This window comes from Acanthopagrus latus, chromosome 8 (genome assembly GCF_904848185.1).
Source record: "Acanthopagrus latus isolate v.2019 chromosome 8, fAcaLat1.1, whole genome shotgun sequence".
NCBI lineage: Eukaryota > Metazoa > Chordata > Actinopteri > Spariformes > Sparidae > Acanthopagrus > Acanthopagrus latus.
The window spans coordinates 5,263,224-5,288,981 of NC_051046.1; the positions used below are offsets into that span (position 1 = coordinate 5,263,224).

General features: G+C 43.5%; 1 long non-coding RNA gene across 2 annotated transcripts; it reads right to left on the bottom strand.

Annotated features, from left to right (window-relative positions):
- Positions 1-1,583: 1,583 nt before the first annotated feature.
- LOC119024614 lies at positions 1,584-25,744 on the bottom strand. Of its 2 annotated transcripts, none has more exons than XR_005076528.1 (4): positions 25,686-25,744; positions 23,841-23,977; positions 23,486-23,699; positions 1,584-2,214 (listed from the first exon to the last, which is right to left on the bottom strand). It is a non-coding gene; the product is annotated as an uncharacterized LOC119024614 (long non-coding RNA). The 2 variants fall into 2 exon arrangements; XR_005076527.1 differs by lacking the exon at positions 1,584-2,214 and adding an exon at positions 2,950-4,735.
- Between the last annotated feature and the right edge of the window lie 14 nt (positions 25,745-25,758).

The window sequence follows — 25,758 nt, forward strand, 5'->3', positions numbered from 1 at the left end:
TAATGAACTCCTTGTAGCTGCGGAACTAAAAGACATGATTCATCATTTTGGTGATCCTACTATATTTCTCTTTACTTGCCCGCTGGGGAGACTTTGTCTTCCCATTATAATTAGCATCAAGTCTCCCTCTGTCTAGCAGCCAGCCAGCAAGGGCACTTAGGGATGGCTGAGTCAATATGTCTTCTCTGCACTTTTAATACAGAAGTGTGGACTGACTGACAAGTCATTTCAACAGGGCTTGATTCCCAGATTCCCATCCCTTCGCACCGGTGCAGGCTCTTATGGAGGCAGCTGACACAAAGCAACTGCTCTGCTTTACCTTCAACACATTTTCAAGGACTGAGGGAAAAAACTGGAGGGAAAAAAACATGCAGTCACAGTACTGTGCATAAGTAATATTACACTGGCTTTTACAGCAGTTGCAGGCAGCTAAAACGGTTCTAAAACGGATTATGGCTGGAAAATTGTGGGCAAATCATTCCATCAGGTAAAAATACATATGTCTGTATCTTCATGGAGCTCAGACACGTTTGAAATCACCATTCAGTTCAGGTGTGAAAAAAGAAATGTGTAAGAATGTGCAGTACAAAATATAAAAAAGGTGATGACAAACTGCAAAATATACGTCCCCCGCAATCTCCTTTGTTCCATACACTAAATTAGTGCACAATAGCACATAGCTCTTCAATGATATTGCTTGAAAAGCCTTTTTCGAAAGTCAAATGTCTGTGAATTGCAGCAGCAGTGCAAAGCTGTCTCCAACAAAGGTGCTTTATTTAGACTAAATTTGCTTTTCCACATACCTCTGGAGATAGTAGAGACGTAATTGCTGTCTGGATTATGTTAAATTGCCATGTTTGAGGCAGGAACTGCTTTCTTACAGTGCAAATAGGGAGAGAAATTGGGACAGGCAGAGGGGATTTTAGATTTAAAGAACAGAGGATCTCAGATTTCAGAGAAAGATGTTTGGAGCTTCATCCTGCTCTGGCAGATTTATGCTTTAGGTTGGAGAAATTATGTTATCGGTTGAAATATGGAGAAGATCAACACAAACAGCACGTTTACAAAGCTGTGGTTGGTTGACCACTTTCGTCCGGGGAATCTGTTGGATGGATTCTGTTGACATTTTGTGCAAACATCCCTAATTGTGATGGCGACGCCTTTACATTTCATCTAGTGCTAATTAGTTAGCATGCAGGTATTACAGGTGTAAGCTTTGGCTGTTGAGGCTAGCATTTATCTCATTCATTAATTGCTTTTCTCAGCCTTTGTACAGCCTCACCGAGCTGCTAACATATCTCACTTGTTACATTTACAGTTTACTTTACACACAGAGGCAGGAAGGTAAAAGAACAAAAAGTGAGCTATGAGTCTAAAATCCAAAAGTGCAGGCCAAGGAAAGTCTAAGGAAAAACACAGACTCAAATACACAAGGGCTAATGGATAATTGGAGTACAGGTGAGCACAGAAAAAGTAAACAGACAAAGACAGGAAGTGGAAAATAACAAGACAAACAAGACATATGAGGATACAAACTTTATTTCTTTCTTCTTATACTGACAAAAAATAAGATTATCCGGGCAGCATCATCTCACAAAAAACACTTGCTTTTCAGTAGTGGGATGATTTTGTACTTGTGCAATTTTGTGTGGGATTGTTTCCTCCTGTGTGAAACAAGGTAACCTGTTATCACAGCAAAAATACAAATAACATATACAAATAGAATATAAACAAAAAAAGCGAGATCCTTCCTTTATCATCGGCAAACAGAAAGTGTCACTGATGTCACCGGGTATTATCAAACAGCAAACACGGCTCCACCATGGTGATATGAAATTGTGATGCGGCGCCCGAGCCTCGTTTCCCTGCCACCTTTCACAAAGACGGAGAGTTCGGACGATCGCTCACAAAGTTCCGAGCGAAATGTTAGAAGTGATTGAAACTGAACACTTTGCCCTTTAGGAGACGAATGAGCCGAGATCATATGAGGAAAACGAGTTCGCTTTTCTTTTTTCTTTTTTTTTCAACGCCGCCATTAGTGATAGAATTACTTTCTGGACATGTTTCTGTGAATGTGGCCACACCCCTCGTATTTTAAATATCCTTGCATGCACTCCATGCCCTCTCTCTCGGCGCCGTGCTGGGACTCTGCGTGCAGCGACTCGTGGTGGCCGATTGCCTTTTCCCTCCGCTCTGTTTTTGTCCATCCTGCCACTGTAATGCATTTGAGGGCATAATGAAAACAAATAACAAGAAAACAGCCACCTCACTGGAGTTGAGTAATGAGAAATTGTGGGGATAAAGGATGGGGTTTTTTTTTTGGAGGTGGTGGGGGAGGGGGGCAGTTGTTTAAAGGTAGCACAAGTGAAGCAGCTCTTTTCGTTCCCTCTGAAGGTTACAGAACAACAAGATTAAAGGAGTGTCAGTCTGTAGCCCTTAAATGGCTGGCAATGAATGCATCTCTGCGCGAAAAAAAAAAAAAAGGAAATAAGAGAGCGGCTGGGAAGAGAAAGTGGGAGGGCGTGCGAGGGATAGCTGAAGAGGAGGAACAATGGAGTGAAAAGTGAGAGAGATATTGGGGGAGTTTGGTGAGACATTTTAGGAGGAGACGACAGTGTGATGATGGGTGAAGAGGCAAGTGATGGATGAGACGGAGAGAGAGAGAGAGAGGGGGTAAGAGAAAGAGAGAGCGAGGACGGGAGAGAGAGAGAGAGCAATTGTGCTGTTCTTGACACCTCCACAGAAAACACCTTGGCAAGCTGTCAATCAGACGGGGCTCGCTTGATTGATTTTCTCCTCTTTTCAATCAGCATTTCACTCCGCGTCCCTCTCTCCCTCCAAAATGTGCACCGGTGCCAACGCTCGGCTTTTCTCTACATCCTTTATGTTACACGCCGGGGCCGAAAGGTGACCATCACATCGACTGTCCCTGAAGCAGTCACATAAATTAGGTTAGAAATGCAAAAAAAATTATTTAATGACACATCCGTACAACTAATCGGGGCAAGTTTGAACTCATTTTTATTTATTTTTGTGCACCTGTGGAAATACTGTAGGCTACCAAACACCGGGACTTTCAGACTGCACTGCAGCGGCTCACTCGGAGGAGGTCTTCAGAGCATTTTGGCGATAACCACGTTCAGAGATAAGTAAAATAACTCTGGAGTGGTTAGGACAGTTTAAATTTCGAAGCATAGCCTAAAGTAACGACAGACCTTTTAAAAACCACAAGATACAGTGCACATATAACCACTAACACTTTAATATTTGGCAGGCAACATTTTGAGTTATCGCCAAGAGGGGAACAAATCAGGAAACTGCCGGTTTGATGTCACCCAGTTCCAACTTTATTCCACTGGCCCGTACTGTATATCACCTTGTTTACAGGCTTATATGCTTCTTATCACTGGCTATTCAGCATCTAGATACATCCCTATCTAGCTAGTTGCTGTCTTTGTCCATCTGCCATCTGAGAGCATGCAGCGGGGTTTAGAGGGAGCTGTCCACGGGAAAGTGAAGGGAATGTTACAGTTGCAAACCAGAACAATGAGCTGGTAAATTCAACTACAAAAAAAAAAAAAAAAGCAGCTCTGAAACATAGTGCTGATGGGGACTGCGAAAACAAGCAAATTCATCTGATTATTAATCTAAAAATGTTTATTGAAGCAGCTTTGAGGAACTATTTTGCAGAGGGAATCCAAAGCTACTCATTAGCCCGGTTGTCAAAACAAGGTTTTCGTAATTTATTCTAGAAGCAATTTGTTTTATATTAAATACATACAGAAAGTAATATGCATGTATATTAGAAAAGGGAAAAACAAAGGTGCCTGCATCTGTAGCATATGCCTGACTGGATGTTTAGCTAAAGCTGAAGCGATTACTTAACATGCGCCTACAGTGGTACTTAAACTAGCCACGTTCGTTGTTCATGTACATTATGATAACATGTACATGATTGTGCACTCTTATAAACCATTGGTCACAATTAGCGATGACAACCGCAGGCCGCACTCGCAGTAAAGAGAAGGACTCTTGTTTAGCTGCTACGTTAGCCCAAAGCACACCCACGGCAGTGAGCAGTGTTTTAACTGAGGTACATTTAGATTAGATTTTAGTGTTGTGTATGTACATATTTATGAGACTAAAAAGCAAAGTGAGCTCATGGAACGTAGCACACACCACTCTCACACACACGGGGGTGATCTGTTTGGTTGGACACTTTTAAAATCTACCTGTCTCTTGCTGGTTTTTCCAGTCATCAGTGTGTTTTGTACTCTCATTATCAAAACAGTAACTAATATCTGAGTAATAAGTAATTAATTGGTAGTAACAAGTTTTTGCCATTCCTCAGCCCATAATTCATACATATATACTTTGAATCACCCTCTGTCTGAACGCTCCTGTCACTGTAAGGCCCCTCATCCCAAAAAAGCTCAGCTGATTCTTATTGGTCAACTCTCACAGGCCTGAGCAGGAACTGTGATTCAGCACCAGTTCTGCCAGTGTCCTTGCTCAATTTCTGAATATCAGCTGGTTGTACTTTACTGCATGGTTTTTCACAATATTGGTGCTCACAACTCCCCCGTAATATTACTATATTTTTTCGCAATATCACCCACAAAATATACTGCTGAGTCATGTAACAGCATTGTTTCCTCAGAGGAGATGACAGTCACCTTTCTTCTGCGCTCTCGTAGCACAAGCAGATTGCATGTTAAGTGCACCTGCCTCGCCTCTGCAAATAAACATACAGGAGGGTAAACATAAATCAGACCGCAGAAAAACAATGAGCAGAGTAACCTTTTTCATAGCCATCTAAAAGGTTAACAAGCAGCCAATAAAGCCTGGGGCAAAGCCACCAGTCTCATTTGGAGAGGGACAAAGGCATGCGGTGCCGTCGTGACGACCCGTACTGTACACCTGAATAAGCTCTGTAAAACTTCACAGCTGCCAATCTACATCTCAGTCCGTCCTCTTCGTACACAAATTGCTCTAATCTTGTTTCACAGCAGACCGGGGATTTTCTGAGAAATGATAGTCTTTTTATCTTTAAAGGTGTTATCATATCATTTGAATATACGGGGATGACAGTGTTTAACCCAACAGTGGGACACGACATCCCCGCCGGTGTCCACTTCACACTTGCAGTGGGCAGAATTCCTGTGGTGGGAAAAGAAATGGTGAGCGTGGATGGTGGGGGTGTGTCTGACAGACAGAGCCCATTGATTTCCATGCGGATGGATGAATAGATCAAATGCATTTGCTTTTTTTCCCCTCCTCTATTCCCCCCAGCATCCGCGAAGGCCAAGGCCAATCAAATAGCCACCAATTGCTTTTTTGTTTTTTCAGTGAAATAGCAGTGCAAGTGGGAGCAAGTTTTATATTAATCAGAGAGACAAATGGGAGAGGGCATGTGGGAGGCGTCCTGGGAGAGGAATTCTGCAGTTATCAGGAGTGGAGGTAAAAGCTGGAGGGAAAAAAAAAACAGGGAAGAAAAAGGAGGAGTAAATATAAAATGACTGCACAGCGCATAACAGGTGCAGGTTTTGATGTGAAGGATGACCCCTCACAGATATCTGCTTGTACACTAAAAGAAATATGACGGATGATGTTTATAGTTAAATACATACATGCATTGATTGTAAAAAGAAGGAAGACAGAAGATGCAAGCAGAGGAAGCGGGAAATGACTCAAGGACGAGAGATGTGCAATTTGCCCCTCTGCCAGCCACCACGACATAATAAGGTGATAAAATCAGACAGCTTTGCTTGTTACATTGGCGATGACATCTATCCATCATTCAACGTGCATCTTCACAGCTTACCGACGTGTCAATCACTCCATCCTTCTCACTTCCCACCGGCACCAAGACTATCCAGAAAGTGAAATCAATTATCTTACCAGCTCGTCCCCCCCCCCCCCCCCCCCCTTGACCCTGTTGCTTTTTAGCATTTACCATGAATATGAAATTCATGATGTAGATTACATTCCTGATTACAGAACTGCCTTCTTCCTTTTTTTTTTTTTTTCTTTTTTTTGCAATGTGAAAAGTAGGTGGATGTAATCGAGGCCCCCGGTAGCAAAGGGGGTCCTTATTTAGTTTGTGGGTGAAGATAGCAACGGGGAAATGAAAAACCCCGTCTCATTTCCTGTCAGCTACCGCAGCTATGAGGTTTCAGAGCGCAAAATGTTTCTCCGGTGATACATATCGCTCAGCCCCTTACACTCCAATTGTAAACCAAACACAAAATTGCTTTTTTTGCACATTCTCTGTGAGCCACCATGAAGCTTGTGCTTGGGAAGGGGAGGGGGCCCATTATGCAGGGAGCTATGCATGTCACAATTTCCTTTTGTCTTCAGCCCGCTGGCCAGCCCTGGAAGTCTCATTCGCCAGGGTCACACTGATAGCCATGACTCCAGGCCTAATTAGTCCAGAGGAAATATAGTCGCATTTATTGCATTTTATACCCTGTCTGCAACAGATACAGGCTTCATAAATATTATAAGTTCGAGGTGCCCAGACGCAAGACGGTTATTAAAAATGAAGGGATATGCTTGACCTCCAAATGCACCATACATTCCCTCCCATTGTGCCCTGCACTGTGCCTGCATGGGGCCTCCTCCAGGGAGGAGAGGGATGAGTGGACCTGGAGGAGCCTCAGCATCATGTCAAAGATCCCTCGCACCACATTTTTCTCAGACAGACACAAGTGCTGATTGTCCCGAGCCCGCAGAGAGCCACCAGGGAGAGAGGCCAGAGATTAAGGCTGACAAGTCGGCCCCCACTGGTGAGAGGAAACATGTTACAAACATACAGCGGTGTCACATTAGACCTACTCCCCGGTGAGGAAGGAGACAGTGCTGAATTGTTGAATTTTAAGGGCGCCAGGCTGTTTTGAATTGCAGCAGGTTACCGGATGTCTCGTGTTATTGAACAGGGAAACAATCCTGTCACACTTTCAGTCAGTTATTTAATTTCCCCTGAATGACAGTAGAAATGTCTGGGAGTCATGGGGAAAAAAATAAAAAAATCAATAGGAGACATGTGGTGTTCAACAAGCTGCAGAGCGGGAGGTGAACCGAAAATGTTGTTACTGTACATGAAGCTGCATCGAGGAGTAAAGATGAGAGAGAACATGATTATCTGAACCTGTGTCTGTTAAAACAGGTGAATTAATGATGAGTGTGTGAGACTTCAACCAGAAGTGGGTGTCCCCATAATTGGAAGTTGCTAATTCACGGCTAAAACTGATGCTGTTGCAGAAAGATATATAATATTAATTATGAATTCTTTACAGATCGGCCTCGAGCTTCAGACCAGCGTTTGATCACAAGAGGGAGAGAACCCTCTCAACTTGAACGAATAAACTTCAGTCAGCTACCAGCAATGTGGATCTTCCTTCATCATGAGTGTGGATATTGATGAGGAGTGCGGCCCAAGAGTCCAAGAGCGCAGTTACCGAGCCGGGTTGGTCATCTCGGTTGTGTTCCCGTTTTCACTGAGTTGTTGATGTGTAGATGACCACGGCAAGGTGTTGTTCTACACACGGAGAAATAACCCCTAAACCCTAAAGTCGCAATAGATTTTAGGTATTATTTCACTGCTTCCCAGTTGAAAAGATGATGGAAAGTGAAAATCTGGACGGTTAGGTCACTAACATTGCGTTTGATTACATCCAGTGTGTTTAAATTCAAGAGACAGTAAAAGTGTGAAAACATGTGCGCTGATAGAATTAATTTAACACCTTTCCTGTCTTATTATGTTGGAACACAATGAAACAGTAATCAGCTAGGAAGTGACTGAATGATAAGGTTAGCTGATGGGAAGCTAATGGAGGATCAAATATGCCGTCCGATCTTGAGATGGTGAAATAACAACACATCTGTCAGATTCCTCTGTTTTACAACTTACAACCTGGAACACATTAGTACAATATTTGAGCTTCCCACGCTGAGCCATGACAGCAGCTGCCGTGCACACTTTACTTTAGCTTGCTCTTGTTTGAATCATTATGAGATTTGTGGTTAATGTGAATTTACACAGAGTCTGTCTTCATGCTGGTCTCAAATGTAACCGTGGTTCTGGTTTTAACGTGGGGGTGAGGGAGGCGGTTACAGCGAGCCAGAAGTTGCTTTGTGAGCTTAATTCAATTCTCTAATGGGAGCTGTCGACTTTATTACCGCAGTATATTACCTGCTCTCACCCCTTTTTTCCTGTAACATTCAATCTGGGTTTCTATATGGGTCTTATCTCACGGTGGCACAATAGCAACAGGGATAGTTACTGGATGCAGCCGGGGAGGTAACAATATGAACAGATTATGTGGAAAAAAAAAAAAAAAAAAATTGTGACTGGCATCCAAACTACAGCGGCAGTGTGTAATTCATCATTTGTTTGCCACTGTTCACTTTCACTTAATTGCTATCAGAGAATCTCAGATTTCACTTCCACCGCAGCCTTTTCTATCCCATAGCCTCCAAACAGCGCCACTGTTGTCTTAACTGAGAGTATGTCGAATGGTGTGTGGAAGCCTTTGGTGGGGAGTACAAGGGCTTCCTGCACACACACACACACACACACACACTTGTGTTAATACGTAAGCTGCTGCACACACCTCCAGTGTCACTGCCCCTTCCGTCTGTCACTAATCTCTTCAAAATGTAAACAGTTCAATACATCAGTGTGGGGCAAATAAGACATTGCCTGATCAACAGCACTGGTTACCGTAATGACTATAATAAAACTGTCATCACATTGTGTTGCATAAGAGGCTTGTAATACCTATGTTTAAAAGTGAACGCGTGCAGTTTGGCAATGCTGCTTTACAATGAGTCATCACTTGCATTCATATTCCATTCACTCACTTTTTAAAAATTAATTTAAAACATCAGTGTTTTGTACGGCTCAGGGGGATTTGCAATGCTGATCGGTCGGTGGGTTCGCCCCTCGGTGCAGAGTAGGGACGTCAGTTTCAGTGCATTTCTGCTTTTGATAAACCAACTCCAATTGAGTGGTAACTAACCAATTAGTATTAAGATAAACAATGCTAAGTGACGCGAAATACAAGAGGCACTTTCCATTCAATCAAGCGCTCCACTGACTCCGCCGCACCGTGTCAGCCCCCAGCGAGGCTTCTAAACGAGGAGCACACCAGCGTTGAATAACTGCACTTGTTTCCACATTTTGTTTCGTCGCTGTGTCAGCGCTGGAGAGACGAAACCCACCCACTCCTCCGTCAGTCTTTTACAGGGAGAATTTACCTGCAGACTATTTTACCCAAAATGTTCCAATTTGTAGAATAATACAATCAGAGTAAATTGTGGTTAATACAGCGCCGGTGAGTGAAGTGGTGGTGAAGATGTGTAACTGTTGTGTAGGCTAGTTTAGCGTTAACCTTTAACATTAGCTTGTGCTTCTGCTGCTTCAAAAATCATAAAAGTGGTGTCATCAATATTTGCTCACTGCTATTTTCTGCAGTGATCCAAAATACGGTTGAAATGGGGTGATATTAATTTCTGGGTTTGCTGCATAGATTGTCAAAAAAAAAATCACAATTATCCACTCGTGATTCGCTGTATTTTCATCCGGTGTTGTCTCCCCTTAGGTTGCATTATAATAACTTGGATGATCCCTTAACTTTGCATCTCAAGCCATCTATTTGTCCACCGCATCAGCTAATTCACTAACAAACATGTGTCAGCTGTCATTTGTGTTTCATGCTAATTAGGCTATTTTTATGTAAGCTACCATGCTAAACTAAGATGGTAAACAGGTCTGCTGAACGCCAGCATGTTAGCTTTGTTGCCGTCAGCATGTTAGCATTTAGATAGAAGTTCTCGTAGCGCTAATAGCACGGCCGTGGAGTCTTTGGTGGGAAAAGAATTGATGCTGACAGTGATTATAGCTTCGCTTCACTCTCCTGATATCAAGTGTGCTAATTCTGAAAAACACAGTCATGCACGGCTGCACAAGGTCAAGAAAAGGTTGTGTCATGTGTCATCGCAACGACTGCCGTCTAATCTCCTCTGATCCACGTTAATGACCAAACCTTATTCTTCCAATGTAAAGGTCAAGTTCATTAGACATGATACACACTGCGATAAAAAAAATCAAGCATGTTCATATCTCATTAAAATACTGTCTTATAAATCATCTAGGAGGAGTAAGAAACAGCATTTTTTTTTTGCCTCCTAGAAAAAGTGCTGAATAAAACCACTCCCGCTGCCGAGCTGAACTTGAAACACCCTGCTTCTGTCGCTTTCTCTCTCCCAGCTGTCCCTCCCTGTCCTCGTCAGGATTCAAGCAGGTATACAGGAGATGAGGAGCTGTACAACCAAATTGAGTTTTTTTTGTTTTTTTTTTTCTTTTTGTCGCACACATGGAAGTATACAGTGGCAGTCTGTTTGTCCCTGTAAATCCCACTGATCCGCCGCAAAATCCAGTCTCGACCACAGAGGGCTCTGTCTGGGGCCCAAGGCGAGCCCCTGACAGGTGGTGCCGTCCTGAGCGCTGGCAAGGTGACTGTCTGCCACAAAGGGACAGTGGAGATATTTCCTGAAAAAATATAGCTCTAGACATCCAAAGCCTGCATACTGAACCACCTCTCCCTCTCTCCCTCTCTCTCTGTCTCTCTCTGTGTATACAAACACCGACACGATGCCGTACTGTCGTGTGTTTTTATGGCCGCACCATTACGTCCCGACATAAATCAGTGCCGCCTGCTCTGTGAGATATGAAATGTGATTTGAGGGAGATCTAGTGGAAAAAAGGAAGTTACGCAAACCTCCTATGTCCACATACATATCAACAAGAGCATCCACGAATCACCAAAGTCCATTCATCTGAAGCTTTTGAGTAACACGACGGGCCTCGAAGGTCCATTATGGCAATGATGCAAAGCTCATTTACACCAGCGGGGGCTTCTGGGCAATCTTCAAAGCTGTGAAACGTGCTTTACTATTGCAGCTATTTCAGACCAAATTGCTTGGCTTGTCTTCCTCTGTTTGTCTAAGAAGTGAAAGAGCCTGAAGTTCTCTCATACGTCGAGTGCAGCGCCTCGGTCCTCACTGCCGGGAGTGTGTGTGTGTGTGTGTGTGTGCTCACACGCAAGTATTGGGGGGGAAGCATGTATGTGTGTCCAGGCCATGTGTCTGAGTTTGTGTTCAGCGTTGCAGAAATGCGGTGCTTTTCTTTTTTTTCCTTTTGTGTGTGCGTGTGCAGCCGCCACCATAACTCATTAGTGCAGTGTGGGAGCGTCGGATGAGGCTCTCAGCGGCTCGGGTGTTGTAACAGTGACACCTACAGGAGGAAGGACGTACTGACCTTCCTGCCGGGGGGGGGGCAAAATTCTCCCACCACCTTCACTGATTATACCCTGGGTGCGAGCGGTTCATGGAGACATATGGGGCAAGGGTAAAATAATAAAATATTAATGCCACCATTCTTTTTTTTTTCCGCCCCTATCTTAAATAGGGCAGGGGAAAACTTTCTCTGCTGTAGTGTTACAAATGACGCGAGATGCTTTTGTCTGGTGGCTGCGAGCTCCGCGGCGCCGCCTGTACCTGAATGTAGTTCATCTCTCTCTCTGCACAAAGCCCCCAAATCTGTTCTTTCATCAGCAGACAGAGAGAGAGAGAGAGAGAAGAAGTCCCACATGATGACTCCTGTGATCTCTGTCATCGTTTCACATCTGACACATCATCCTGGGATCTATTAAAAAAGATCATCAGCTATAAAATATTTTTTGGCTTCCGATGGGGGAAGAGGACGACTGGGACCCAGATATATGAGCAGCGTGTTTACTAATGTAAGCTGGAGCTCAAGGCTGTAAACAGAGTAAGCCAGATCCTGAAAAGCAGAAGGATTTGTGATTGGTCCAAAGAGGGGAATAAAGATGTGGTTTCTGTGTGTCTGTACTCAGCAGATATTAGTCTTTTAATGTGCACATCAGCCCTGAAACTTCCTTTAGTCAACACTTTTGAAAGTCCTTGTCCTTACAACGGTTTAAGATATTAGTGCTGTTTTTTTCTTTTTTCTTTTTTTTTTGCACAGGCGTTAATTTATTCTCTATGGACAGTAGCAAATCATTTCTGAAGGCGGAAATAATGTAAACCTCTAATTAATTATGTGTATCCCCTCTGGTGGAAAGCTAATACACTTGATTAGTGTGCTTTAGGTTCAGTTCCAAGCCATACAAGTATTTCTGTGCTGTGCTTTGGTACCAGCTCTTGACTTTTAACTCCATTACATACACTTCAAAGCTAAAGGAGCCGCTTACTTTGTATATATAAAGATTAAATGACCATATCAAATAGAAGACATTGGTAAACCAGCGCCTCCTGCACATTCAAGGTTATCTAAAATATATAAATCACTGAGTAAACAAGCTGTCCTTAGAGTACATTAAGGTGTAATAACCTTTAATACACCACTGGCAATACAATAACAATACAATTATGTAACATTACAACCTGCTACATGAGTACTTGTGACATTTATGTGTGTTTTGATCACAATACTCCTTTACCTGGGTCAGATTGGGGTGTTTTGGCGTATTTTTCTCTGTGGTTTTGCTCATTTTTTTTCTCAGTAAATGAGCTGAACGCTCTCTGTCATCGTCACCGTGGCACCGCTCATCATTTGTACTCGTTTGCTTGTGTTATTATAGACATCACGGAAGAATCTGGGATGGGATTAGGCAGATAACAGCAAAGAGAAGATGAAGTGAATCATCTGTCACTCTGGTTTCCATCTGCCCATGAAATGGACAAATTATTCTCCTCTCCATCCAAGCCTGAAATAACACTCGTAACTTGCAGTCGCCCGTTCTGTCCTAAGTGCGCGTATTTGGGTTCTTGGTCTTATCGGAGATGTCGCTTTTCTTACCTATTTCTATGATCCTCATCAATTACCCATCTGGCTAAGCTTGGAGTTATTTTGTTGTGAATGTCCTGCCCGTGCCAAATGATGCCTGTACAATTTCAGCTGCATGCTCTCCAGCTGCTGTCTGCTTGGCAGTACATCGAGCTTAACTAGCTAAATGGCCCCGCTGCCTGTAGAAACAGGTTGGTAGATATAGCAGTGAGACAAACCCAGGCCCGGTGTTCCTCAGTGTTCTGGAAATTTAGCTGCTTTTTTAAAAAAAATATCTCTGGCGCTAATTATATCCAAGCGCTGCAATATTGCCAGGAAATTACCGACAGCAAAGAAGCTCATTTTGTTTTATCTGTGCGCTGCATCTTCTGCGCTTATCTGACGTTATTTTGTGACATTACATCATATTACCTTTGCCATGTCTCTTTTGTTTAAAGTGTTTAAGGTTTGGGCCACTTTGATTAGACGGCAGATATACATCATTAACCTATTGATCTAATCTGGTTCAGTAAAGAAACAAAGAGTGCTAAACTACGAACAGCTGTGCCAGATGGAGGCCGCCGTGTCTCTCTTCTGTTTGATTTGCTCCCTCTCAGCCTTATCACCTGGGTGTTACTGTTGGTGCCCCACTAACAGCGCACCTGCACGCAGCGGGTGGGGGGTTCAGACGGGAGCTGGGGGTGCCCTTTTATCTCAATCCTCATCTCTCCTGTTGGGGTAGCACCAACTGAAAGGCTGTGGTCACGGCCCTTGCTTCACTGCCACCACAGGCGGCGGCACCACCTGGGGGGGAGAGAATGAGTCTGTGTTCCACTGCCGCAGGACTCCTGCAGCACTAAAGCCTATTTATCCGTGCAGAGTCACTTTCTCGCCCCAAGCAAACAAAAAAACAAAACAAAAAAAAAAAAAAATACGGGAGCAACGCTAACACACGTCAGCGCGATGCTGGGCTTAATCAACTCTGAATATCTTGTAAGTTATACAGGAAATCAGTGGCATCCTTCTCCCTGTGCTGATTTGAATATAAACAAAGGCAGCATGAATTCATGTTGTCAGATATGGAGATGGTCTTTGTGCAATCCAGATGTGAGTCACACATGAATAATATCCTCAGTCCTTCATACAAAATGCTGCCAAAGAAATATGTATCAGTGGAGCGAGAGGTTTTGTTTTTTTTTCTTTTTTCCCCCCTCCTGCTCTGAAAGTTTAACATGACCCCTGAAAAGGTCTCGTCCTCTTTTTAGGCCCCGCTCCCGCCGTGCAGTCCGACAATTAAATGCGAGGTGACAAGAGCGAGACGTTAAACATGCATGGCCCCAGAACGGGTACACAAATGTGAACACGCTCTTTCTTAATGTTTCAAAAGTAAAGCAAACCAAACACGCGTGCCGGGAAAATGTGTTCTGATTTTCTGCAGTATGAACTCAAGCCAAATCCTGTCACGCACGCTTAGTTTCTCTTTCTAGCACAAACACTTCATTTACTCCCCCCCCACTCTCTCTTTCTTTCTCTCTCTCTTCTCCACTCGGCAAACTGTACAAGCAAAAACACTTCCTGGTACACAAGAGAACGGCGCTGGAGAGTGAACATGACACACAACAGAGAGCTGCTTGCAACCTATTGTAAGCGCTGCGACGAAAAGAAAGAAAAAAAACTTGCTGCAAAGTCACGGTGTTACGGAGGCGATTACACACAAATTGAAGCCAAATTAAATTGACTAACATACTGTTAGCCGGCATTTGTAAGCCATTTGTTTCTGCAGAAAAGGGGGGACACGGAGACACAGACTGCTGCGACGTGAAATTAATCACAGTGCTGCACGTTCACCCGCCGAGCCACACACACACTGAAATGTTGACGATTGCACCCAGCTAATCCCCCCCCCAAAAAAAAAAAAGCCACCCACACACACAACAAACACACACTCTTTTTTTCCCCATGCACACACTTACTCATTAAAGGACTATTAAGACCAACCTAGATTGAATGGCCAAAAAGCAATTCATTCACCAAAAAGGTGCAACATTTGGCAAGAACACAAGCTCAAAAAGTGTCTGCACGTCTCTCACGCCTTTTGTTATTCGGAGCAGCCGTCTATCCCTGTCCGTCTTTCACCTATAGGAAGTGTTGAAGGACAGTCTGAACAAGATGTTCACTTCTCTTGTCATTCTAAATTTCAATTTCACACACAGTGGAGGTAAAGAAAAAATCCTACTTGTTACTTTTTCTTGTTGCACCGAGCAAACGTCTGAAAAGTCGAACAGCAAAAGAGTTTCAGGCGTCTACAAGGAATATGTAGCTCGCATTTTTATGAAAAAGGAGCTGAGAGCCTCGCTAACTGCTCAGAAATGTTAGCTAGCGAGCATGTTCGCTCGTATCTGCATCATCCTGAGTCCTGTCTACAAATGATTATTCTTTGTGGAGCAGCTCATTATCCAGCAGGGGAGATTAAAGAAGACTACACTACTGAGGCTAGAACTCCACCAGGTTATGGTCAACAAAGTTCAACACCTACCCAATGAAGATACGAAAAAGAAAGGACTGCAAAACAAGCAGAAAATGGCTTTACAGGTTAAACAACATGTCAGCTTTGGTTTTGTGTCCATCAGTCTACAAGAAACTAGAGTCCAGGTGCAGGATCAGCCAACTAGCATGCAACAGCGTCTCTGAACATTTGTTCATGAATAGCAGTAATCCTCCTGACTGTCTGTCAAGTTTAGTTTTACAATTCCAATCCAAAGCAATTAAAAACTAACTTTTATGGTTTTTATTGGTTAGCTGACAATCCAGTTTCCTGGAAAGTCCCTGAGACCTAATCTGGACCTGACTGGACGGAATTGCAAGAGATGTTATAATTTGACTGTGAACACCTTTGGATTTTTGACTTAACTGAGAACTCGTACAACAATGTCACACATCCCTTTAGTTTCAGTAGCTAACCTCTAACAAACTATTTTTAAAAAAAAAGATAATTCATCAACTTGAATCAATATGCAAATACAAGTTTTGCTTCTACTTGCAACATGCCACAAAATGTAGTTTAACTTCAATGATATAATTCACTTCTCTCCAGCACTGTTTCAAATCAAATCAAAAACACTTTCTTTGTAAGTTATTAACCTTGTTACAAGCTTTTGTCATCTTGTATACTGATGTGATCTGAGGCCTTAAATCTTTTGTTAAGAACGCAAACTCAAAACTCAGCTTGACCACAACAGACGTGAGGTCAGCCGCAAGAAATGTATATTCAACAGAAACACGCGGATAAAGTTTTGTAGCGTTTTTAGCGATGGACTAAACTGCAGTCAACAATTCTAGAGAAAGATAATGGATATTGAATCTCATTCGTCACATACTGATGCTTTGGGTTGGCCACAGTCCCAATTTCATTTTGTGCTGAATGCCCTTAAAAAGACAAATGTTTTGCCAGAACCTTTCCCAATAAACATTATGTTATGGCAGTAACAACAGACAGATGTTGTATTTTGCAGGTCTTGTCCTCATATTCTCGTCTTCTCAACACAGGCTTTTGAGGCTGCCAGCTTTCATTATTGCTACCGGTTGTGCTGTGACATTTTGTCTCTGTCCTCAGAGCCCCCGGCGGTGAGGGTCACTTAGAGCTGCGTCAGGTGACAGAGGCAGGTGAGTCAATGCAACATCATCCTAACCTTCCTGGTAGGACACCAACAACCGGAACAGAACTGAATGACAAACTAAAGGACAAGTCATCCTGTTTTTCTTCCTCTCTTGACAGGACACATGAAAGCATTAGGGGTAAATAACGTGTGCACAGAAATGTAAATGCTTTCACCTCGAGTCACTCAGGCTACATTGACATTGTAATGAATGCTGCCATCGGAGGGACACTTAATTGCATTCAGACAGGCACTTGGTGAGATGTGGATAGACAAAAACCATTAAGTCCTTTTCCAGCTTTCCTCGTCCTCGTGTTGGACGCTCCACTGGCTCTGCCTGATTTGGAATGACAGCTTCTCTTACCTGCATGGCAAATCTGCTGTATTCCTTAAGATTGGAGTAAGTGCAGCATTACAATGCAAATGATTATCTCATCGGCTTTGTTTTGTGCGATCATCAAACGCAATTCAAAAGTGTGACAATCAAATTAGTGGAAATGAGAGCTGACTCGCTGTTCAATTAAAATCAGGCTCCAGTTGTTTCTGAAAGGGTTGCTTGTCAATGTAATTGAATTGTATCACCGGGAAATCGTGCATGGCAGTGATAATTTTTGCAAGATAATTATTTCACCTTCTGAAAATTCTCAACCGGTGGACGTTGGAAAGCGGCGCGTTGAGTCTTTCTTGTGAGCAGTAAGAATGGAACGTGGCAGAGGGTGCTAGCAGCGGCTGCCAAACACAACACTTTTGTTTGACGCAGTCTGTCTCGCAGCTCCACCCACGGCCCCAGCAAACAGCTCTGTCTCACTCAGAGAAAACACCGGGCTTCAGCCGGCACGGCTGCACTGAGAGAGAATTCCATCAAAACGAAAGGCCTTATTAGTTGTGTCAAATACTGATATTCACCATGGCAAAGTGCACAGAATACAGATAGCATTACAGCAGCATGTGGCGGCCACATCAACAGCTCAAGGAAAAGGGGCCCCGGACAATAACTTGAGGGATGGCGCGATGGAAGGCATATGAAAGGCGTCGAAGATGACGTCTAATCTGTGTTAAAAGACCTGGGCCGGCTGAAATCACCTCGCTGTCAGTGGAATCCACGGAAACCACCGGCAGATAACGGACACACAAGAGAGCAAAGAGGGTCAGAAACAGTGCAACAAACAGAAGAGCAAGAAGGAGACATGCAGGGAGAGGAAGGAGGGGAGTCCTGATACCAGCAGCAGGCGGACGAAAAACATTACAGCAACTGTGAAGGCCAAGACAGGCTGAGAGTGCAGAGCAGAAGGCATCTGTCAAAGACGGGCTAGGGTATACGATTATGCACTCCCCTGCGTTCATAAAAGGGAATTTCAATCAATTTGAAGGAGCTAACACTATTAAATATTGACACTCTCCTCCTCCTGTTTGCCTGCTAACCCTTCCTCCTCCTCGGTTTGGCAATCAGAGACATGATGTTGATCATAATTAAACAGCCAGCCCCCTTTTTTCCTCTCTCTCTCTTTTTTTTTTTTTTTTTTTGACTAGTTTGCGGCCATTAATTAGACTGCTGAGATTCCTCCCCCCCCCCACACATACGAGTCAAGCGCTGCTGCTGAGACGTAGCTCACAAGCTTAGTGTTACAACATTACACGACTGCAACATGAAGTAAACGTTCAGTCAAAGATTAATCAAACCCGTGCCAGTGGCGCCTTGTCTTGTTGTTTCGCTCTGGAAAAAAAAAAAAGGGCAAAGAAGGCTCCTCTTGTCTCTTTGTTTGAAAGCGCTTCATTTTTTTACAGGCAGTCGGAGGTGATGGTGGCAATTTAAGAGGCACTTGAGCAGCGTAACGTCTCCACATAATCAGCACGACATATTAAATGTGGCCACTTCCTGCTAACGAAGTCATTAAATAAGTGAATAAGCAAGTGCGCCACGCGAGCGCTGACAACTTAAATGTCTGACGGCAGGTGTTCAACACCACTGTTCACAGTAATTGTAATCACTGAGACAGACGTGTGCACTTGGACATTTGTGGGGTGAATACTGGTGTTGGTGGCTGTTTATTTAGCTGTTGAAGAAGCTATTGCTGAGAAAGTTTTTAAGCGAAAGAGAAAAAAAAACACACCTCTCCAGCGTTGGCCTTTTCGCTCTGAGTTTTTCTTTTTAAAGTGGATCGATAGATTGACCGGCAGTTAGGTTTAAGCCGCTGCAGTAATGCACCGCAAAGGTCCAGAGAGACAGAGAGAGAGAAGGAGAGTTGAACCGCAAAGCACAGCGCTCCATTGCAGAGAGTCAGATACAAGGAGCTGGAGAAATATGGTCACCCTGCAAGGTGTTTGCAACCGAGCCCACAGAGGAGGAGGTGGACCAGGAGCTGCTCGCTGGAAGGAGACCCAGGAAATGCAGCGGCGCACCTCCCCTGTCTGAACACCTGCACGTCCCCAGAAAGCACCGCGGGACGTTGGCGCACGCAAGGACGACTCGGATTGATCGATGACGCGCGGGTGGATTGTGTCACGATAAAGCTCAGAGTAAATATTCACCTTTTTTTTTACCTTGAAGTATGAAGTGTATTGTTAGTCTCCCATGTCACTCCAGTTGATGAGCTGTCTGCCTTAAAAATGGCTTCCGGGCTGCTGCATGCACAGAGCCACCGCAGACAGGAACAGAGATGAAACACGGGCGCAGGCAGCACAATGACTGCTGCTCATTGTTATTGAGTTTCTGCGGCTCTTTAAAAACCTTGCAGCCTTCCATCACTTCTTCCTGGCTTATCTGTCCTAAATAACTAAAAGCTCAAGTGCTCATCACACCCACAGTAAAGTACCTCAACATACCCTGAACATCACAGACCTTTTTCAGGCATGCACACCACATAAGTCCCCCCCCCTCTGGAGCGCACTGTAATTTTAATCATTTAAGCTGTTCCACGAGCCAAACTAGACAATCAGCTCTTGACATGTTTTGGTCCACAAGTAGCTACACGCTACATGTCTGACACCCACAAACACAGATGGGGAGGTGGTAAATTGACAGGGGGGAGGGGGAATTGTAGGAATTAACGGTGTCAGGGAGGAAGGAAAGGTGTCACACCGAGCAAACTCTGACATGCTAATCTATGTGTTCTGAGTATCAAGAGGCGTCACCCCCCCCCCCCCTCGCTCGGTGCCGCCATGTCACACTAAACAGAATATCATTGTTTTTGAAGCTCATTTTTATTCTCGACACGTCACCCGTGTACCCACACATCCACATGTCTGTCAGCGCCAGCCATTTACAGAGGTGATGTAGCCAAAACGGATCCTCAGATAACCCAACCCCCGGAGTAACTGTTTTTCGCAAATGTTTGCTGATACCTTGAAACATTTTTAGGTTGTTGACAGTGCTGCGCTGTAGGTCAGTTTTAGGCACAAAACCCACTTGTTAGGGTGAGGAAAACATCAAGATTCGGCGTACCTGGGTTTTGCCGCAACAGCTCTCCTGACATCTTGTTTAAAATATCCAGTTTTATGGGCACAAACAACTGGAAATCGTTTCCACGTATAGTCCAAAACATTTGGTTTTGTTCGTAGAGGGACGGCTTGAAAATGGCCCGACATGTTTTCAAAAATATCATGTTGTGTTGCCACAAACACAGCTGGAAATTGCCCCAACATCATGTTAAAACTCTCAAGTGTTGGCAGCTCAAAATGGCTGGAAAATGTCCTGAAGTCTGCCTCAAAATATTCAGTTGTTGAAACGCTCCTTCAAACTGTGGACTCTGTCTCGCCCAGCACCACCATCACCTCCTCCTGACATAAAAGTCAGCTCATATCCATGTTACGTAAACGCACTGTGACATGCAGTGAAATGTTGACATGATACAATCATTCTATTCCGGTGACTGGGCTCGAAATTACATTTATTTGTAGCTGTCTCGATGTCAACGAGGTGCATTTGTGGCTTTTAAAAAAAAATGTGTGAGACCGTGTGCTCCGCTTGAGGAATTGTTCAGGTGTAATTACAGGTTATTAGCTATTTGAAAATAAAAACCTAAAACCTAAAAAACTTGGCCTTAATCTCCCCAAACAATACAGACAGGCTGATTCATCCGAACGCCGAATGCTGAGCAGTCATTGATTGTGCGCTAGAGGCAATTATAGGCCGCTCCGTGTCAAAGAGACACAGCCACTTTCCAGAACGCCTCTTTTCACTCTGATTTTTTACGCTTACCGCAGCATATTTATAATTACACATGCTAATCAAGGTGGGAGTTCACAGTAAGCCATTCTATTATGTCAGCATCTCCGAGTGGCAACAGAGAGTCAACAGCCAAATCACTTCTGTGCCATTTGGCGGAGATTACACGGGCGACCCCCGCCACTCCACAATCCTTTCGCCCGCCGCTCCGCTGTGTCAAATAGTCAACAACAAATCACACAGGTGCTGTTCATTGAGCAGGTCTTCGCATTACCCAGAACATGTATGAGCTTAGCACACGCACAAAAAAATGATTGTTGCCAGGCTTTCAGGTCGGTGATCAAGGTGAGAGCTTTGATACAGAAGGTGCACTGAGAATAAGAAATAGGTGGAGCTGTACCTCCAATACTGACAGCAGGACAGCGAAGCAATCTGCATGTTGATTATGCATTTTTTTTTTTTAAATGGAATACAGACTATTCAAAAGTAATTACTTTCTTAATCACGCACATTATATGCATCTAATAGTATTTATAGCCTCTTAAATTAATGGTTGGCGGTGCCTCTCCAGGGCTCATCGAGGAACTGTTGCAAGTGCTTTCATGAATTAAGAAATATTTTGCTTTCACTGAGTTTTCCATTCCTGTTTTTTTGTACAAATTGTTAAAAAAAAAAGTGAGTGAGAGTAATCAGGGCCTCGATTAAAAGAACCATTCTCCGTGAAATAGCACCATGGCCGTCTCACCGCCTCGTATCAATACGGCGCAGCAAAAATCCACCTCTCTAATTCCAGCATAATCAGAAAGAATAGGATAAATTGATATTAATGAAGATCCATTCGCACAATTTAACAACCTTATTTTCAAACAAGAATATCATTACGCTCTTCTCAAAGAGCACCTCCCTTAATCTCTGATAAGACAGGGAGAAAGTTTGGATGGAAACAGAAAATTAATCAAAGTCGGGCTGATACACACATTTAATACTCACCTTGATAACTGTTGGACGCCTGAAGTGAAACTCTTTCATCCACAGAACTAAACTCATTGTCTAAACTCAGACTGAGAGTCTAAAGCCACACTGTCACTTCTGTTTAGCTTTACCCAGGCACGCTGGTGCTTTGAGCTGAATGCTAATGTTAGCATGCAAACATTCTTGCAGTGACAACGCTAACATACTGATGATTAGCCGGTGTTATATTTTCCATAGCCACCATCTAAGTTACAATGTTAGCTTGCAAACATTAGACCCACAGAATGCAGAGCTGAGGCTGAAAGGACTTGTTCACATTCAGTATTAAAGGACAAGTTCACCCAAATATGAAATGAAAGTCATTGTCATTACTCACTCAGCCAACTCAGATGAAGTTTCATAGTGCACAACACATATCTGGGGCTTCACATCAAGACAGTGTGTCAGTATTCTCTTAATCAACTGAAGCAGACGTCGCCTTAAAATGTAATGTAAATGTAACCAACCACTTTTAGGATGTTGGCGGTCCCTAGAGAGGGTCCATCTCGGGGGTGGCTTGGCACGAATTGGCATATTTCATCGACTAACGGAAGCACAAATCAGCGTGGCACAGTTTGACTCAGCATGACCAAAAAATGAAAAAGACCCATAAGGTCATTTGTTAATTCCCTTATTTTCAGCTTTCAGTCGGTACTGTTGACTTAAGTTTAGTTAACAAAAGTATTTGGTTAAGTTTAGAGAACAGAAATGCTAGATTAGGTTAATGAAAGCATGGTCTGGGTCAAAAAACACCCTTGCACAACGTTAGCCACGTATCGCACAGGATAACTTCTCCCACGTGTGCATTTTTTCAGTCTTTTACTCTCGACGCAAAGCTATTTCATTACATAAATACCATTGGTCCAATTCAATGGCGGCCCTGAAAGACTACTTATGAATCTCCAGGAACACCAATGCAGCGATATCCAATCATGCATTTGCAAATAGATAAACGTGTTTTATTCCTCCGCTTTTTAAAAGCTCTATACGGAGACTGCGTACAAGAAAATTCATCTTATCTCATCTTACAAACGCAAATTGAAATTGAAATTATTCACTTAATAAACAGCAGCTCTGTTATAACCTGTAAATAATATCTGGTGCATAATCAGGACCTCAAGCCTCGCCATCGGCGCTGCAGCATTAATTCCCTCAGCTGCTACCTGTCAAACCAGCATGGCCACCATTCATTACAATAAGATAAGGCTCTCGGTGAGGGAGAGCTGTATGAGAGGAATATCTTTCATCATATTCTTACCGTACAGTGTACAGTGTGGAGCAGACCATAAAATGTAATCATGATGATCGGGCAGCGTTATTGACTGTAGTTGTTGCATTCCGTGTCCGATATGTCCGGACAGTCTAGAGCCCCTCATGTAGAACAGTTTTTTATGCTAAGGGATCTTGTGCTCACTCAACTGCCTTTTAATCTTAAAAAATAATCAACAGCGTGATTAATTGGAAGCCAAATATGGGATCCTATCTGGGACCATCAGTTTCACTGTGCAGTTCACTGATGTATGGTATTGATTGCAACAGGGAGCCCTCTAATCAGAATCATGGCAAAATCAATAGCTGGCATTGCCTGAGGTCCTGTTCATGCTTCAGTGTACACATCTGAAGTAAACTCCCCTGCGCTGAAACAGTGCGGCCATTTGCTTAAAGAAAATCAAGACTTGCTGCAATGTGGGGAGGCCTGCGGAGATAAACTGGAGGAGACAGACAGAGATAAAGGAGGAAAGCACCGAGACAGGTGAGAGGGAGGAGGGGGTTGTTCAACGGCGCTGCAGGTTTTCTTACTTGAATCTATCAAAGCTTCCAGGGCTGCTGTGGTGGATCAACAAGCTGCTGACCTCGACCTGGTGCGCAGGCGAGACCCAGCCACCGAGATGTCCTGCTGCTGTCACATGTCGCTCTGACCACTCTGTTCCTCCTCCGTCTCCCGATCCCTCCATCTCCCTCGAGAAGGAGTTAAGTCGCAGGGCGGCGGTCATGTGTCTATTCACCGTATTCCCTGATGGGAGACAGGGGAGTCAGGGTGACGGCAGATCTGAGCTTATCAGCTGAAAACATGGCTTTAGGTTGCCTGTTCAACATACAGTCACAGCCCATGAACTGTGACACTGTAACCTGAAGACGGTTAAATGAAGTAGACCTGGGAGAGCTCTGAGGAGCTGTGGAAAGACTCCAGGGTTTCCACCGGCATCTGGTCTGGTGCCAGGGTATCTGAGGCAGCCCGCACTCCTGGCATCCTGCCCACGTACCGAGGCAACCAAACCCTTCGCCGCTCACCTACACAGAGAGAGGACAAAAGAGGCGAAACACATTTAGTGGTGCAGGGAATCCAAGAACAATAGGAACATGATGAAAGAAGAGGAGGGATTTGGAACAAAGGAACACGGAGCATGGCAGGGGCGCTGTGGATTAAACTACCCGATTTCTTAGAAAAATTCCTTTATATTCTAGCGATACGCTGTGCCAAATGTGTTTTTGAGGAAACATATTCTACCTGGATTACGTTAATTGGCAGAGCTTTTTTTCCAGTTTAAGAAGTCAGATAGGATAGGATGACAGTTGTTTGTGGGTTTAAATATGTACGACAATTATAAGGCACAGGACTTCGAAGACAGGGATCAGGGTTTATTTATCCGCCTCCGACACACTTACCGAAAACTGGTAAGACACTCAGGATTCGCTTATTATGTCGAAAAAGCTGATATTTCCCGTCTCACGCTTCAAGTCAGCTGGGAGTTTATCCCAAAAGGATTACTGATTAACAGATCCAGCAAACACAGAGCCACATTAGCATTTAATTAAAGATGTGTTTCCAGTCAAATATTCTCTCTTTTGTTTCTTTGTGGACTCAACAAAACATTTTGGGGAAACATCAGTTGTTGTTTTTTTTAAGCTGAATGCTCCACAGTCGTCCCTGGCTGGTTTCTAACCTTGTCTGTCTGTTGTTTGGTGCTTGACACGTCAGGTTGTGCACATTTAGAGCTTTTTCATTGAAAACTGCTGCCTGCTGCGGCGAGGCTGACAAGAGCGAAGAGTGAAGTGATATCATATGTAACATTTCAGGTGGTTAATGGTTGAGGACAGCTAGAACTGTGTTAAGTACTTTGTTGAGTTGTGTACTGACATTATCGGTAACATTTTAATGTGCAGTACTTCATTTCTGCCTCTCATTCATAACGATGTCGAGAACCAGCATGGGATCATGGGAGTTGTTGCCTTCATTGAAATGTTACTTAATATATCTTTAACATCATGATATCATAACACTACAGCATTTGTTTTACTTTTTAGATTCAGCATCAAAAATGATGTACTTTGGCTTGAAACTTACAGTCTGTACAACAAAACACCAAACTAAAAGATTACACCAGATGTCATTATTTCCTTTGGTGCAGGTAAATTATTACCAGAATGTGTATATTTGTATTGTGTTGCCTATGATATAGCATGCTAACTAGCCAGCCCCAACCCCTCCCAGGACTGAAGCTGCCGTGCTATCAATCTAAATTTCAGTGCTCCCGAGTTTTCACCAGCTCTTGGTTTGGATTGCTTGCTGAACGTCCAACTGAGCTAACAAGCTAACGGAAGCTACAGTTAGCAGCGGTTAGTTATTACACCTGTGATAAGCTAGCCCCCTATTTTGAGTCATAATTAGTTTGTAGTATTAAAGTGAAACTCTCGCCAAAATGCAACCTAGGCTTTTTTTTGTGAATATATATGCGTCAAACCTTCGTTTAAAAGCATAATAACGACGAAAGCGGCACTTACCGCATTTTCGTGAATGGGTCAAAGACATTTTCAATGGGAGTGCTATGGGCAAATTACCAATAGCATAAAAATCTCTATTTTTAAAACACTAAAAAGGCTCAACACAACATGAAACTTTGCTCGTAGTATCACCAGGGTCTCTACACATGAACACCAGCATTGAGAATATTGTTTGTGTACACAGAGTTTACTAAAAAGAACGTTTTTAACAACTCACGTTAGCAGTAGTTTGTTCCGCTAGCCGCCGTCCTGCCAGTGGAGAAGTATCGATCTCAGAAGGTGACGTAACA